The sequence below is a fragment of the Silurus aristotelis genome (assembly GCF_946808225.1).
Source record: "Silurus aristotelis genome assembly, chromosome: 9".
Classification (NCBI taxonomy): Eukaryota; Metazoa; Chordata; class Actinopteri; order Siluriformes; family Siluridae; genus Silurus; species Silurus aristotelis.
The window spans coordinates 19577518-19594543 of NC_139582.1; the positions used below are offsets into that span (position 1 = coordinate 19577518).

General features: G+C 37.3%; 1 protein-coding gene and 1 pseudogene across 3 annotated transcripts in view; one reads left to right on the top strand and one right to left on the bottom strand.

Moving 5' to 3' along the window:
* Window positions 1–393, top strand: part of LOC310731053 (sterile alpha motif domain containing 8) — a 10854-nt gene extending 10461 nt beyond the window's left edge. For both annotated transcript variants that reach the window (XM_083550362.1, XM_083550363.1), the window contains one exon: window positions 1–393. This exon is cut by the window's left edge and continues 490 nt beyond it. The gene's annotated coding sequence lies outside the window, so the exon portion shown is untranslated.
* An 11973-nt stretch (window positions 394–12366) lies between these two features.
* Window positions 12367–15346, bottom strand: LOC310731637 (adenosine receptor A2a pseudogene; annotated as a pseudogene). The gene is made up of 2 exons (XR_014538408.1): window positions 15091–15346; window positions 12367–13653 (listed from the first exon to the last, which is right to left on the bottom strand). The product of XR_014538408.1 is annotated as an adenosine receptor A2a pseudogene (transcript).
* Between the last annotated feature and the right edge of the window lie 1680 nt (window positions 15347–17026).

Genomic DNA, 17026 nt, shown 5'->3' on the forward strand with positions numbered 1-17026 from the left:
TGAGCTCATGACTCCATGCTCCTCTGAGGGAGAACCAGAAAGTCCAGGGTTCTTTAGAAATATTCACAGGCCAATTTGCACATCTGGCTTAGGGTGCAGCATCTCACATTACAGTACTGACACTGAAATTGCGCAATATTCTTTTTTTTCTTTTAATGTAAGATTTTTGTAATATACATCTTCAAAACTGTATTCTGTAACTAAAGTCGGTTGTTTACAGTGACGTTGTGGGATGTGAGATGTGAGATGATTTAACCCTCTGCCATCTTTTGTATTTTTTTTTACATTTTCAGAGAAGCAGAGCTATTTTTTATACAGATATCCCAAAAATTACAGAAGGTACCACTGCTTATTATTATGGCTTATAATATATAATAATATAATATAAACCAGTTGAGGCTCAAGATGCTTTTTTTTCCTTCAAGAACGTTATTAAGATTTTCTTTTGTCGTGCGAATACAATATTCAACAAAAGTGAGTATGCTTGTTCAGCTGCACATTTGTTTGTTTGTCCTCTCAAAATAACTCAACATACAGTCATTAGTGTCAAAATAGATGGCAACAGAAGTGAGTACACCAAGTGAACATGTCAAAACTGTGTCCAAAGTGTCCATATTTTGTGAGCACCATTGTTAGGTAGCACTGCCTTAATGGAATTCGGCATGGAATTCACCAGAGCTGCACAGGTTGTTGCTGGGATCCTCTTCCACTCCTTCATAATGACATCACAGATCGTCATCTTGGCGGTGTGTTTAGGGTCGTTATTTTATTCTGCCTTTCAGCGCAGTTTCTGAAGGCAGGGCATCATGTTCTGCTTCAAAATATATATCACGGTACATGTTGAAGTCCATGTTTCCCTCAATTAATCGCAGCTCCCCAGTACCAGCAGCACTCATGCAGCCCCGGACCATGATGCTACCACCACCATGCTTTACTGTAGGCAAAACACAATTTTGCTGGTGCTCCTCACCAGGGTGTCGCCACACATTCTGGACACCATCTGAACCAAACAACTTAATCTCATCAGAACACAGGACATGGTTCCAGTAATTCATGCTCTTGGATAGATTGTCTTCAGCAAACAGACTTGCGAGGTCCGTTCCGAGTGGAACCCGTCTTTAAAAACCTCTGTATGACTGATCTTATAGCTTCAGACATCTTTGTGGAGATCAACAATTCTAATCTCAAATCCTCAGAGAGTCTTTACAATGAGGTGCCATGTTAAAAATCCAGTGGTCAGTATGAGAGAATTGTATTCAAATCACTAAATTTTAACTGTTTTAATACAAGATACACACATTTGTATAGTCCTGTCAAGCAGACAAAAATATGAGCATGATGAATAGGACATCTGGATTTGCATTTATAAATGATATACAGCTGTTATCACTTAGGGTGTACTCACTTTTGTTGCCAGTTATTTAGACAATAATGGCTACTGGCTATAATGGCTAATACTCTAAATATCTAAATGTTTCATTTCTATAGTATTGTCCCTTTAGAAGATCTACTAAAGTGTTGCTGAAATGTAAAGCGTGTCCTCAATTTGGTAAGATACTGTAGTGATGTGGTCACTCAGAAAGATAAATCTGAACTCGGACCTCTGTTTCACTTCCCCTTTTCACAGTCGTTAATTTATTTATTTATTTATGTCCTTTATTTTTCGTGTTTTCTTTCATTCTTGTTGTCTTAATTTTTTTTATCTTTTTATTTTTTCAAGTTTTTTTCTTTCCTGGTTTTTCGCCTTTGTTGCCTTTTTTCATTTATCTTTCTACTTTCTTTTCTTAAATTGAAATTCTATCTATCTATCTATCTATCTGTCTGTCTGTCTGTCTGTCTGTCTGTCTGTCTGTCTGTCTGTCTGTCTGTCTGTCTGTCTGTCTGTCTGTCTATCTATCTGTCTGTCTGTCTATCTAGTTTCTGTCCTCTTTATAGACATCTGTATAAGCTAAAAGTTCTTACGTGTTAATAAGTTTACATAAAAACAGTTTTATATGTAAATATCAAATGAGCTCTAGGTGAGAGAGAGAGAGAGAGAGGATTAAAAAAAAAATATTACTGACTTGGCAGGTCCTAGAAAAACTTCCATTAGTCTGATTGTGATTGCGAAATCATCATACTAGCGCCACCAGCTGGTTAAAAAGTATATATGCATCACAAATACCATGAAAGACTCCAGACTGTATTGAATACACGATTTAAAAAAAAAATTGTTTGGAAATTTTTTACATATGGTTCGTAGAAATTAGTTTTTGGAGGTGCAGTCATACAGTTTCAATCCATATGTCTGTATTGGAAGCTACATTATACATTTATTAGTCCATTGATGCCCAAAAGTCGAGACACACTGACAATAAACATATTCTGAAAAAGTTCTATTTAAACTCTTAAAGAGAAGAGTGGAACAGTGGAATCCATTTCCCAGTATAAACAGGCTTGCATACACATCTTTAATAAAAATAAATAAATAATAATAAATCAAATATGCATTTGCAAACAACCACATAAATGATCCACGGCTTTGTTCAAACGAAGAAATCATTTAGGCTCAAATATTATAGATTGAAAAATGATCAATAAAATATTCAGCATTTATTGATAGTACAGAATATCATTGAAATGAAACGTTCACGTTTGATAAATACATGTATATAAAACCACCATGACACATGCATGTTCCTTTTGTTTCTATGCACACAAAAATTAGACTGAAGGATTAAAGAGGACAAATGCCAAATTGGACTTTTATGAGATTTATTCCGGGTGAAAGGAAAACTGAAATGACATGGCTCCCATTCAACACTTTAAAACCATGCAATTCCATCTGGACTACGGCACATTGGAACATTGGAACTGAATTCACCTGAGCAAATACCTGATTCCTGGTTCATTTGATGGAAGTTTCTTTCAACCACTGTCTTTCTTTCACAATAATATCACGCTCACTTATTAATAAATAAAATATAAACCCTCCCCAAAATGCGCTTACTTAAGTAGGTCTTGGTGGTGTTGTGGTAAAAGCCTTACTGCTGAGCTAAAAGGTTGTTGGTTCAAAGCCAGTCTCCAAGTTGGTTGCCTGGAGTGGGGAAATAAAATGGGGCTGATAAAGAAAAGCAGAATGGCATTGGGGTTTGCAATTCCTCAAACAAATGTACAAAAAAAACCCTTGCACTCATGCATGCTTTGTTTCATGGAGAAGGGTTTGTGAAGATGGAGCATAACAACTGAATAAAAGCAAGGTTAGAATGTGCAGAGGCTGAACATGGTAAAATTGAAGGTTGTAAGAGAATGAAGGGCTGTTTCACAAAACCAGACAGACAGAATATAAAATAAAGATGAATTTCTTTATCTATGTTCCCCTATATTATTCTCCACAAGGTGATGAAAGCCTACATACTGCCTGAAAGAAATATTAAAGAAATTCTGAAGGCTTTACGCCAGGGGATTTCAACCGGTGGTCCGCGGCCCCCTGGTGGTCTGTGGCGGCATTGCATGTGGTCCGTGACAGCCTACATAATTTCCCTATTAAAATCACTTTTTTTCCCATAATTTATTTTTTTCCAAACATTTCCAGAATATCTGCACATTAGTGGGAAAACTGAATTTAATGAAAATATCTAAAATATTCAAACTGATACAGGATAGGCTAGCTTAGCACCTATCAGGCCTATGCTTTGCTAACGTTGAGTTTTGCATCATATACGTTCATCTTGCGAGCGAAATAGACCAGCATCTTGGAGTTACGAAAACACATTATTCAGGTTATATTGAATAGACGCTTAATAGTTTTGGTAAATTTAAATTTGGAGTGGAGCTGTTAGCTAACGTTTCTATCTAAGGTGAAGTTTGCTAGTCAGCACCAGCATGGATAGCTTTTTAGTAAGGAAAGTAACAGATGTCAGGACAGATGGACAGGCTTCTGCTGCATGCTCTGCAGACAAAGCTACAACTTCAGAGGAAACAGGTAAACGTAGTGGGAAACGAAAAATAAAATACAGTGAAGATTATGTTAAATATGGATTTACAGTAACAACTGACAAAACAGGAGAGGAGGTACCACTGTGTTTTGTATGTTCAATGGTGCTTTCAAATGAAACGATGAAACCGTCGAAACTTTCTCGTCATATGGAGACACATCACAGCTTCTTGAAGGCCAAGCCTATTGAGTATATGCAACAGATGTTGCGTGATTTCTAAGGACAGCAGACGCTCATGAGAAAGAGTGCAAAAGTCAGTGAAAATGCACAGAAAGCCTCATATCTGGTGGCTCTCAGAGTTGCACAATGTAAAAAGCCACATACAATTGCAGAGCAGCTGATTTTACCAGCAGCTATAGACATGTGTAAAACCATGATGAACGAAGAATGTGCTAATAAATTAAAAACTATTCCTTTGTCAGATAGCACAGTCGGACGTCGAATTGAGGAAATGGCAAATGATGTGAAAGAGCAGTTGATAGAGAAACTTCGATCAGTTCAAGGAGTTTCCATTCAATTAGACGAGAAGACAGATATAACAAATGATGCGCAACTTTTGGCATTTGTGAGATATGACCAGAGGTGGGAAGTAACGGAGTACAAATACTTTGTTACTGTACTTAAGTAGATTTTTTTGGTATCAGTACTTTACTCCACTATTTATTTTTCAGAAAACTTTTTACTTTTACCTATTACATTTTTACACAAATATCTGTACTTTTTACTTCTTAAATTTTCAAAACCGGCTCGTTACTTTAGTTTTAATCCATTGATTTGGTAAAATATTTTTTTTATTTTCACTGCGTGCCGATTTCAGCCGAACAACCAATTTCCTGTCATTGCATGTCTTTTTCAATCCGCTGGTGTATAAAGTCCTGACCCTCACTCACCACAGATGTAGACTAGTTTACGGAGCTAAGAATCAGCAGGCAGAAGGCAGTAAGAAGTTTGGGGTTAATGTGGATGAGACAGAGGGAGTCAGTGATGTAAACATGACTGAGAACAGACACATTCCTGATCATCATCATCTTTTCTCTGCTTGTGTTCTATATGTGGATCTTCAGCCTGGACACATTCATTAGGTAACAACATTTTTAATTTGTTTTGTATTAATATATATATAAGAACCAAAAAAAGGTCCTAAAAATCAGGTTTTTGCAGGAGATCCTGTGGCTCAATTGGAAGAGCTTTGCCTCTGAGTTGAGAGGTTGCTGGTTCAAACCCCAGCCAGGGCTCAAAGTTAAGAGTGCGGAAGGTTCCAGTGACCGTAGTTCATGCTTTAAAGCAAGAAATTCAGACAAGACAGAAAGCAGGATCTGAACCCCACCAACAGCAAGATACCAATCTTAACACACTGAACCATCAGGAAGGACAGGCTGTGCCAATTGTTAGAGCGGGTCTATCTTTTCTTTCAAACCATCAACACAAGAATATAATGCTAAAGACAGACTTAGAAAGCAAACCCATATCGTGACTAGCAGGGACAATGCAGGATTTGAACCCTGATTCACGCCATTAGCGAGGCATTAACCCACTGAATCAACAGGAAGGACAAGCTGGGAAGCTTGTTTAGAGCAGGTCTATCTTTCTTTTTAACCCATCAAAACAAGAATATAAAGATGTAGAATCGGGAATTTATCCTACCTCATGACTAGCAGACAGAAAGCCAGGTTTGAACCCTGACCACCAACATTAGCAAAGTACCAGCCTTAAACCACTAAGCCATCAGGAAAAAACAAGATGGGAAGCTTGATTAGAGCAGGTCTATATTTCTTTTCAAACCATCAACACAAGATTTTAATGCTAAAGAAAGATGTATGAAGCGAATACAGATGTGAGTAGCACAAGTTGAACCCACATTGTAAATAGCAGGATTCCAACCAAACTCCCCACCACCAGCTAATCACCAACGTTAACCCATTGCACCATCGATGAGGACAGGCAAGGAAGCTTGTTTAGAGCAGGTCTATCTTTCTTTTCAACCCATTATAAACAAAAATATATCGCTAAAGAAAAACGTAGGAAGTGAAGCCTGATCGTGACAGGAAGGCAGAAAGCAGGATTCGAAACCTGAACCCCACCAAAAGCACAACACCTGATTTAACCCACTGGACCATCAGAGAAGACAGGCCAGGAAGTTTGTTTAGAGCAGGTCTATCTACCTTTAAACCACAAACACAAGAATATAAAGCTAAAGAAAGATTTAGGAAGCAGAAACATAACCGACAACGCAATTAGGAGGATTCAAACCCTGATCCTTACTATCAGGGAGTCACCAGCCTTAATCCGATGAACCATGGAAGAGATCAGACTGGGATGCATGTTTAGATGAGGCACAAGCCTTAACCCACTGAGCTACCACAGAAGTGCTTTTCTTTTTTTTTTTTTTTTTGGTGGGGTTATCTTTCATTAAAGACCAGGAAATCAAGAAATTAATCCAACACAGAAAGGGCAGAATTGAAATGTTTTCAGAGTGGACAAGGTCCAGAAGTTTTATTTACCAAAACAGCAACCAGGAATCAAACTCTCAAACTCATCCTCATGGGGACCCTGACATTAACTCACTAGGCTATCACATTCATCTATCTATCTATCTATCTATCTATCTATCTATCTATCTATCTATCTATCTATCTATCTATCTATCTATCTATCTATCTATCTATCTATCTATCTATCTATCTATCTATCTATCTATCTATCTTATATGATGTGAGGTCCAGTTAACAGCTAAAACAGGTGGAAGTAATAACTACTTTTTACTTAAGTACATGTCAGAGCCAAGACTTCTTTACTTTCACTTAAATAAAAAAGAATAATCAGTACTTCAACTTTTACCCGAGTATTTTAAAACATGAGTATCTGTACTTCTACTTAAGTGAAGGATGTGTGTACTTTTGTCACCTCTGGATATGAGGATAATGGTGAAATGTGCGAGGAATTTCTCTTTTGCAAACCGCTGCCAGGGCGAACTACTGGTGGCGAGATCCTTTCAGCCATTGATGACTTTTTCAAATAACACAATATTTCGTGGCAGAAGTGTGTGGCGCTATGTAGCGATGGTGCCAGAGCTATGAGTGGCAGCCAGACTGGATTGAATGGGCACGTAAAGAAAGTAGCAGTGGCGATAATTTGGACACATTGCATGATTCATGATTCACTATGTACCACTATATCACCACGAATAGACAGACTGTGTGGAAGTCACCACGCCCAGAAATCCCACTAACAGGTAAGGAGTACACCCCCCCCCCCCTCACACACACACACACACACACACACACACACACACACACAATAGAGGGCCGCGGATTACTTGTTAGTCAGAATATTGGTCCCTGGCACAGTACCAGTTGAAAACCCCTGCTTTACGCCCACCAACACCTTCCACAACTCTCTTTTTTGATTGTTCCTCATAAGTCAAGGCCTGATAGCTCAGCGGTTTAAGGCTGTGCATTTTCTCAGTGTGTTCATTGTCAGGTGTGAACCTCAGCTAATTCCTGTCATGGGTATGAAAACTACAGGTTAGTCTGTGAATTCCTGAAAACTAAAGACAATCAGTCTACAGTAAGCTGTAAGGGGAGAGCGTAATGACTGAGTCAAGGCACATAGTATTTTTCTCTGCTTTGATTTAAATAGTTTTTCATGAAACACTCCACAACCCTGCTTTCCTCCATTTAGTGTTCAGATATACCCTCATAAAAAAAGCTAGCCAAGTTATCAGCCCAGGAGCTCAATAGGTTAAGCTTGGTGCTTTTCTGACTGTTGGTCCTGGATCAGGTGAGGTTAAACCTTCTCTTCCTGTCTCATTCTTTAGCCAAAAATTCTCTTTCTGCTGGAAAGATGAATCCCCTAAAAAAGGAGAGAAACCCTGTCCCCACAATAGCTCAATGTGTTAAGGATGGTGTCTCTCTGGGTTTGCTGTTTGTTGTTTGAATCCTGGTTGAGAAGATGTCAAGGGTTCTTTCTTTATGAATCAATGTCACTGTATGACCACAGGACATGAACAGATAAAGTGAGAGATAGACCTCAGTTTGTACCTCTTTCAGGTGTAAATATGTGTTAGGTGGGACTGTAAAATGCTGCTATTGAAAGATCTGTCTTATATGATAAAAAAAGAGGGTGGAGGAAAATCTGATCAGTTGCTCCATGGACCAGTGAATTCATTGATGGAAGAGCTTTACCATAGAAGAAAAAAAATCTAGTGCTAACCAAGTTTTATGTTAAATCCAGCAGGTAGAGTTGTAAAATGAAATTGAAAATGAGCTGCCTATCATTCCTGGTGGCTCACTGGTTTAATATCTATATCTGTTTCAGGTGTGGTCCTGAATTCATACCTGTCTCAGGTATGTGTTTCAAGTCTGGGAAAAAGTAGGTGCCGGGGTGTGTTAGAGCTGAAAATACAGGCAGAACAAAAGGTTCAAGAAAGTCTGGTTTGGGATGAAAGGTGAGACTGTTATCATTGACCCATGATGTTTCACAGTGAAATTCTTCTTCTTAAACAGTCTATAATGAATAGTGATAGAGCCACACCCCAGAGCCCTGCCAATATCCAGTCCATGTTCTTTGATCTCAGATGTGTCTTCACTCAGTCATGCTTAACAGGTCTTTGTCAATGAAATGAAAACTAACCAAAGTGAAGCAAAGCAGGATCTCAACGGCTCAGTGGTTTAATACAATGCTGAGCTTCTCCCAGCATAATGATTGCGGTTTGAGTTTTGATTCAGGTGTTGCAGCTGCAAAGATGTCTTTTTTTTTCCCCCAACAGTTTAATTATAAAAAGAAAATTAAGCAGTGTGTCAGCTGGATTGGCTCAGTAGGTTGTGCCATGCGGAAGGTGTTTGTTCTGGTTCCAAGCCCAGGTTTTACAGACGTCAATCCTTCTGTCTATCTTTATCCATAGTTTAGAAAGGTATAAAATGGATTATAAACCTCCTAAAAAAGTAGCACTGCACTGTCAGCCTCAATTTTGCAGTCGGTTAAGCCCACAGACCCAAAAATAAAAGGCATGGCCTTGAAAAAGAATGACTTTGAGGAAAGAGAAGTGGTGAATCTCAACCCTTGAAAAGTGGTAAATGGTAGATTTTTGTAGTACATTTATATATAATGTAAAAAAGGAAACATATTTTTTAATCTTCCTGCCCGGTTTTGTCAAACTCATTTGAGGCCCAACAAAACCTTCAGGTAATTGTTTCCAAAACCCTTCACATTTGCCTCTGGAACTTTCCTTGCGACGGATCTACATTTGTGTCTGGAACCATCAACAAAACCATTTCTTTGGAATCTCATATGTATTTTCTCATAGAAAGCACATTAACACACACACACACACACACACACACACACACACACACACACACACACACACACACACACACACACACACATTTAATATATATATATATATATATATATATATATATATATATATATATATATATATATATATATAGCAGTAACAGTTCATTTATTTACAATAGTAAGAAAACTAGAACCTGGTCTACAGAACTAGGCCTGGGGTTAAGCCCAGCCTCCTCAACCTACAGGAATCACAACTCTACATTTATCTTTGATAAAATCTCAAAACAAGAAGTTAAGTCCAGAGGTGGCAAAAGTAGACACATCCTTTACTTAAGTAGAAGTAGAGATCCTCATGTTTTAAAATACTCGGGTAAAAGTTGAAGTACTGATTATACTTTTTTACTCAAGTGAAAGTAAAGAAGTTTTGGCTCAGACATGTACTTAAGTAAAAAGTAGTTATTACTTCTACCTGTTTTAGCTGTTAACTGGACCTCACATCATATTAGATAGATAGATAGCTCAATAGATAGATAGATAGATAGATAGATAGATAGATAGATAGATAGATAGATAGATAGATAGATAGATAGATAGATAGATAGATAGATAGATAGATAGATAGATAGATAGATAGATAGCTCAATAGATAGATAGATAGATAGATAGATAGATAGATAGATAGATAGATAGATAGATAGATAGATAGATAGATAGATAGATAGATAGATAGATAGATGGATGGATGGATGGATGGATGTGATAGCCTAGTGGGTTAATGTCAGGGTCCCCACGAGGATGAGTTTGAGAGTTTGATTCCTGGTCGAGCTGGTTGCTGTGTTGGTAATTAAAACTTCTGGAACTTGTCCACTCTGAAAACATTTTAATTCTGTCCTTTCTGTGTTGGATTAATTTCTTGATTTCCTGGTCTTTAATGAAAGATAACCCCACCAGTATATTAATACAAAACGAATTAAAAATGTTGTTACCTAATGAATGTATCCAGGCTGAAGATCCACATATAGAACACAAGCAGAGAAAAGATGATGATGATCAGGAATGTGTCTGTTCTCAGTCATGTTTACATCACTGACTCCCTCTGTCTCATCCACATTAACCCCAAACTTCTTACTGCCTTCTGCCTGCTGATTCTTAGCTCCGTAAACTAGTCTACATCTGTGGTGAGTGAGGGTCAGGACTTTATACACTAGCGGATTGAAAAAGACACGCAATGACAGGAAATCGGTTGTTCGGCTGAAATCGGCGCGCAGTGAAAATAAAAAATAATATTTCACCAAATCAATGGATTAAAACTAAAGTAACGAGCCGGTTTTGAAAATGTAAGAAGTAAAAAGTACAGATATTTGTGTAAAAATGTAATGAGTAAAAGTAAAAAGTTGTCTGAAAAATAAATAGTGGAGTAAAGTACTGATACCAAAAAAATCTACTTAAGTACAGTAACAAAGTATTTGTACTCCGTTACTTCCCACCTATGGTTAAGTCTCAGATTCAAAACAGGAATGAAAAGTATTCGAAAACATGATAACAACAACTAGCAAAATGTGGAACTTTATCTATTGGAACAACATCATGTTCTGGTCTCAGTCACATGCATCATGGAGTTCTAATATTACTGAGTAAGCGCATATATATATATATATATATATATATATATATATATATATATATATATATATATATATATATATATATATATATATACAAGACATTCTGCATTTTGCACAGATTAGAACAATATAGAGAAATAGATCCATCAAATAAAAAAGATTTGTTTTAATTTTTTGTCCAGTTTCTAACCAAAGCATGTTTTCTATTCTTGCTCGAAGGCCACATTGAATTAAATATAAAAAACTCCTATAAAAAGTACAAGAGTTTTGGGAACTGATGTCCTGTCGGATACATGGGTGCATTCAAACTCACTTGTGTTTCAATTGTCTCCCAAAGGTGTTCGGTTGAGGTGGTCAAGGCGATATGCAGGTCACACCAGCTATCACGCCACAACAAAAAACATATCTTTACGGACCACTTTGTCATGCTGGAATATGTTTAGGCATCTTTGGGCTAGGCATCGTAGTTCCACAGCCTATTGTATGGAATTTCATTGATTATATTTCCCAAAATAAGCATATAAAAGTACAGTATAGACAATGGGGCTTTTCACATAATGAAATAAATATATGCCAAAATTGTAGGCTAATTGAAATCTGATTTTAAATTATACTTCGATACATCAAGGTGAGCTCATTAGAGGTGTTTGGGTCGTACGGCACCACAGGTCGCTTCTACACTTAAGATGCTCACTGTTGCTACGTTCAGACGTGCAGTTGCGCGTGCATGAAACTTTCAGTGAGTGAAAAACAATGCAATTCTCAAAAATAAGGAAAGTCCATGCTGAAAAGCTCGGAGTCTGTTGCGGTTGTCAAAAGTGGAAACGCCATTACGAAACTAAACATTTTGAAGAAACTTCAAATGAAATGAATAAATAAATGAGCTCAAAGTAAAGTTCGAGCGATCTACATGGGTTCTCTCTCACACTCGCTCTCTCACAGCCCAGCAACGAGCATATGAGTGTTCACTGAGAATACAGCTGATTTGAAGAAAACATAACAATCCCTTTACAGATTTTATTACATTTTCATTGGAGGTTATTTTACATTTTTATGGACATAAAGTAACGATGAAGTGTTTCTTGCACTTTTTAATTTTTCCAACACTGGAACTTGTCTGTTTGTGTTTTTGAATCATATTGCGGACGATATTTTACCAATGCAACTTGAAGCATAAAAGACAGCAATGGTAAACATTAGCTGCATTAAGTTAGGTAGAGACAAAAAGTGGGAAGTTAAAAATGTAGATTTCTTTTGTTTTGTTTTTTTTACCCATTGAGGTTCATTACTTATGATCTGTAATCTCAGTTCAGCAGAAACAAAAGCACTTTAGCTCTTTTCTTTTATTGATCTTTTATTTCATTTATTAATTTATAATGTGTCCAATAAAAAATGTTGTCCACACTCATTTCTTTAGTCTGGCAAAAAAAGATCAATTTCTATTTTTAGGTATATAACTGACCTCAGCTAGCAAGGAGGGTGCATTTACTGAACCCCAGGCAATTTTAGTTGAAGACCCCCTGGTATATACCATAACCATGCAGTTCGTATGGATCACTACATGTTCATATTAAACTTGCTTTGTCACACAGCACAATAAGTACAGACTGAAAAGCAGAATTTGTCTCAAGGAAACTTTTATATTAGTCCCTCAGTAGTTCTCTTTCAGTGTCCAATTTATCTCACATTCATGTTTTTTTTTAAGTTCCATTGCTGTCAGTAGTATCCAAGATTGTAGGAGTAGATCGACAGCAAAAGAACATGCCTTTGAAAGCCTGACGGAACGATTTCATTCTGTAAGCATAGAGCAGCGGGTTAATAGCCGAATTGGCATGCGAAAGGATAACAGCTGTCAATATGATAGGCAACGGGACTGTGCACTGTGGGCAGAACTGCTTTAAGCAATTCAGAACGTGAATGGGCATCCAGCACAAAACGAAAAGGAAGATGATCAGAAAAATCGAGGTGGCCTTCTTTGCCTCGCGACGCATGGCTGAAGTTTGCCTGGTTTGCACCTCCAGCGCGTTGTGCAACGCTGCGATGCGCCTCACCTGCCTCCTCACGGTTATAAAGATGTGAGCGTAAATGAAAAACATCACCAACAGCGGAATCAAAACACAACCGAAGAAGTTAAAGTACACCATGAAGGTCATGTCGACCACACAAGGAAAGAAGCAGTAGGTAATATGTCTGAATCGGTTCTGAAAGCCTTGCAGTGGCACTAAGCTCAAAAGAAAAGAGAGAAGCCAGGTTAGCACTATGACTAGCCTAGCGTTGCGTGGCTTCAAGAGACTCTGGTAGTGGAACGGCAAAAGGATCGCCACGTAGCGCTCGATGGCTATTGCTAGCAGGCTGAAGACGGAGGTCTGAGTTAGCATAATAAGCATGAACACAATAGCAGTGCAGAGGTTGATATTATTGTGAGGGAAACCCAGGTCGCTCATTATAGCACACGGAATCGCCAGGGTGCCGACGAAGAAATCAGCTGCTGCCAAAGAGACCAAGAAGTAGTTGGTAACAGTTTGGAGCTTCTTGTTGCGTCCCACTGCAATGCAAACCAATAGATTTCCGGATGCAGACAGAATTGATATTGTTAGTTCTGCTGCGATGTAAGGTCCGTAAAAAAACTCCTGCTTAGGAAGAGGGTTGAGAGTACGGGTCGATCCGTTCAGAGAGACCAACAAGCAGCTATTCATAGTTCCATCCAAGTGGACCTTCTCAGCTCCAGTCTTAAGTCATGGCTTTAATCTCTGGAATGACAAATTCAAAAGCAGTTTTTGTTTTGCAAACCTCATAACAGACTGAGCAATATGAACCCTACCCTATTGGAGAGCTGATTAAATCTTCTGGCCTTATGAAAAAAGCATATTGTCAATAAGCTTTGGGTTTTTTTTGTACCGACCGAACAATATTTGCTCTTTCCAGATTGAAAACATTGGGGTTATTACATTGTATTGTTAGCTATTGATATAGATGATAAGTGTATTATACTTTGCCACATGATCCTGAACAGATTTCTCCTGGCCATTACTTCGTTTGTTTATTCACCATTCGATGCCTTTGTGTCTCAATCTGTTGCTGGAACACAAACTAAGGATACTGAAGAATTCATTTTGTATCAAAAAAAGCCTTAATATAACTGTATATACAGTATAACTGGAACTAGAAAAAAGAAAGATGTACACCACATGAAAGCAACACACAATTAACCCATGCAGGTCAGACTTCTTTCATTTAATAACATCAAACTTTAAATGGGGGAAATGTGATCTCAGTGACTTTGACTATGCCGTACATGTTGGTAACAGATTGGAATATTCCAGAAATCGCTGCTCTCAGGGAATTTTTACAAGAACTATGAAAGCCAGTTCTACACAAATGCCTTGTTGATGAAAGAGGTCACTGGTTAGACTGATTGAAGCTGACAGGAAGTCTATAGTAACTTCTATAACCACTCTTCACAACTGTTGTTACTTTGTGTATAGCTTCTTTTCCTATTCTGCTGTTGAGCTCTCGAGCACTGTAAATAAAACATCATTTTTTACTGCAATAACTTAGCGAGTATAGGGATCTTTGGCCATTTTTCTGGTGTGGGTGAACCTGTTTTTGCCTTACAAAGGGTCTACGAAGACTCGTTGTCTCACAACTGAGCGACTGTGTGTCAGCAGAAATGCATCTCAGAATGGACAATATGACATACAAAAGAAGAAGATCAAACCCAGGTCCATTCCTTTCAGCCAAAAGTAGGGATATGATGCTCATCTAAACTCAGAAGTTGAAAATCAGACCAAAATTAGTGGATCGTTGTATTGATCGCCCTGAGAATCGGGTGCAGTTTATCCAATTTCAGCTCAATCAGTCATCTCATGCTGATTCCATTAACATGGTAATAAGTGATGCAGTGCGCAAGTGACATTTCTACCTAATAGAGAACAACTAATATAATATATGCCATGAAGTACTGATATTATTAAAACCATAATTTGGCTTCCTTTTTTTTTCTTGCTGAACATAGTAATAAACTGTTTGATTCAGTAATGACAAACTGTCCCCGATGCATTTGTGAAATTCAGTTTGGATTAAAATATATATTAATCTTCAGCATCGATCCACAGATTAATCAGAGCACTAAATATAGCATACCTGATCACAAACAAGGATGAAAAAAAACTATAAAAAAAGGTTACCTCTGGTTTGCATCTGTGGGGCCACGAAGTCTAAGCAGTTCAAGGTGTAATAGTTGACCCGAGACATGTGTAGGATCAGTCCAGTCATCCAGTTCAGCTCCAGACCCTTCTGTTAACACCATTGTTTCTTTACTCCATATTCTACAGAGTCGAGTTCAGTTAAATCGACACGAACAAAAAAGAAGACGCGAATGAATCGTCTACTTTAAACCTCATCACTGTTGCTTTGTAAAAATGTGCAAGAACGAGGTTGATCTGATCTGATCTGAGAAATGCCTACTGTTAAATCCCACCCCCTCACTTCTCATAAACACCTTTTAAAAACACTGCTGAACATGACTTGGAAACGATCAAGTGGAAACTGTGTTTCAGCAGTGTTCATATTTGTGTGTTTTGAACCCTACCTTATTATATATCCTTATGAAAATCCACATCAACAGTGGATTGAACACACACTGTATGTGCTAAACCTGTGAATATTTGCTTGCAGATTCAAAAACATTGCGGTCATATTGCTGGCCACTGTTATAGATAAGTTTATCTAAGTTTGTCGAGATAAATCTGACTGCAATGTTTGCCTGGGTTGAATGTTTCTCCTGCTTATTGTATTGCTTGTTTATTTAGCATTTAGTGTTTTCATGTCACGCTGTCCTGCAGAAACACCTGGACTGGATCTGATCATTATATTATACTAGTTACACTTCATTTTAATCTCATTCCTTAGTGCTATATATGGAAAACTGCTGTAATTATGTATTAAAATTGAAAATGTATAGGATTTTAATCTGATTGATCACAAACGTCTATTCTGGTGACATTGGAGTTTTCTAGGTGGATCATTTACATGGCAAAAGAGGTCAATGAAAGCTCTGTTGTAAAAATCATGTAAATCATATGCTATGGCAAGTAGATTTCAGACAATTTATGTGTTAGACAGTGTTTAGGATAATCAGAATCAACACACCAAGTGAAGGAAGAATGTCATTTGAAAGAATTTGTAGATCAGGATTCTGGTGCTGGAGCATGTCCACAGAAATACCAAATCCGGAATAAAGTAGGGGTCAGAGAGATACTTTGAGTTTTTTCTCTTTTTCTCTTTTTTCAACTCTATCTTAGAACTTCTATCGGACAACTGTCTTTTGAGAGTGCGGTCAAGAGCAAATGATCCAGTGCAGGTTTCTTAACATGGTCTCAATTTGGAAGTAAAGATCAGAGCAGCCAAGCTGAGGCATATAGAAATTCTGGCAACAAAAGCATACATAAATGTAATCTTTTTTTTTTCATGTTTCCTCTTCTTTTTTTAAACTGCTGTAGTATTTTAAAGCATGTATTTTCTAAATAAAAGCATTTCTATTTAATTTTTTATTTAATCTGTCTACAGGCACAAGGCACCTTTCTTTTGGTGAAGCGCAAATGCGGTTATTTCGGCACTAGAGGGCGCCAATTACCTAAAAACCCAAACTGTGCAATACAGTTATGATCAAGGATTAACTGGTTAAAATATTTAACCAGTTAATATTCACAAAATTGCATTCTTTTCAGTTTCAAGCTTAATCAGTGTTTGCTTTATCCTTTTTTTTTTTAAATGTATACTGTATGTTGGGAATTTGACACATTGGGATTATATGTGAATATTGGGATTATTGAGAATAATTGGAATATTTGGATTATATGTCAATATTAGGATTATTGAGAGGAAATGGGATATTGGGATTATAGAGTCATTGAGATATGTTAAAAAAAATTTTTAAATGTAAAAATTGTTACAAATAAATGGGATATTAGGAGTATATGTTCAAATCGGAATTATTAATAATAATTGGGATAATGGGATTATATGACAATCTGAACAAAATATCCTGTAATACTATAAAGAATGTGTGAATTAAATATAATTTGCAAATTGACGTTCCAAAATAAAATTAAAAAAAGGTCA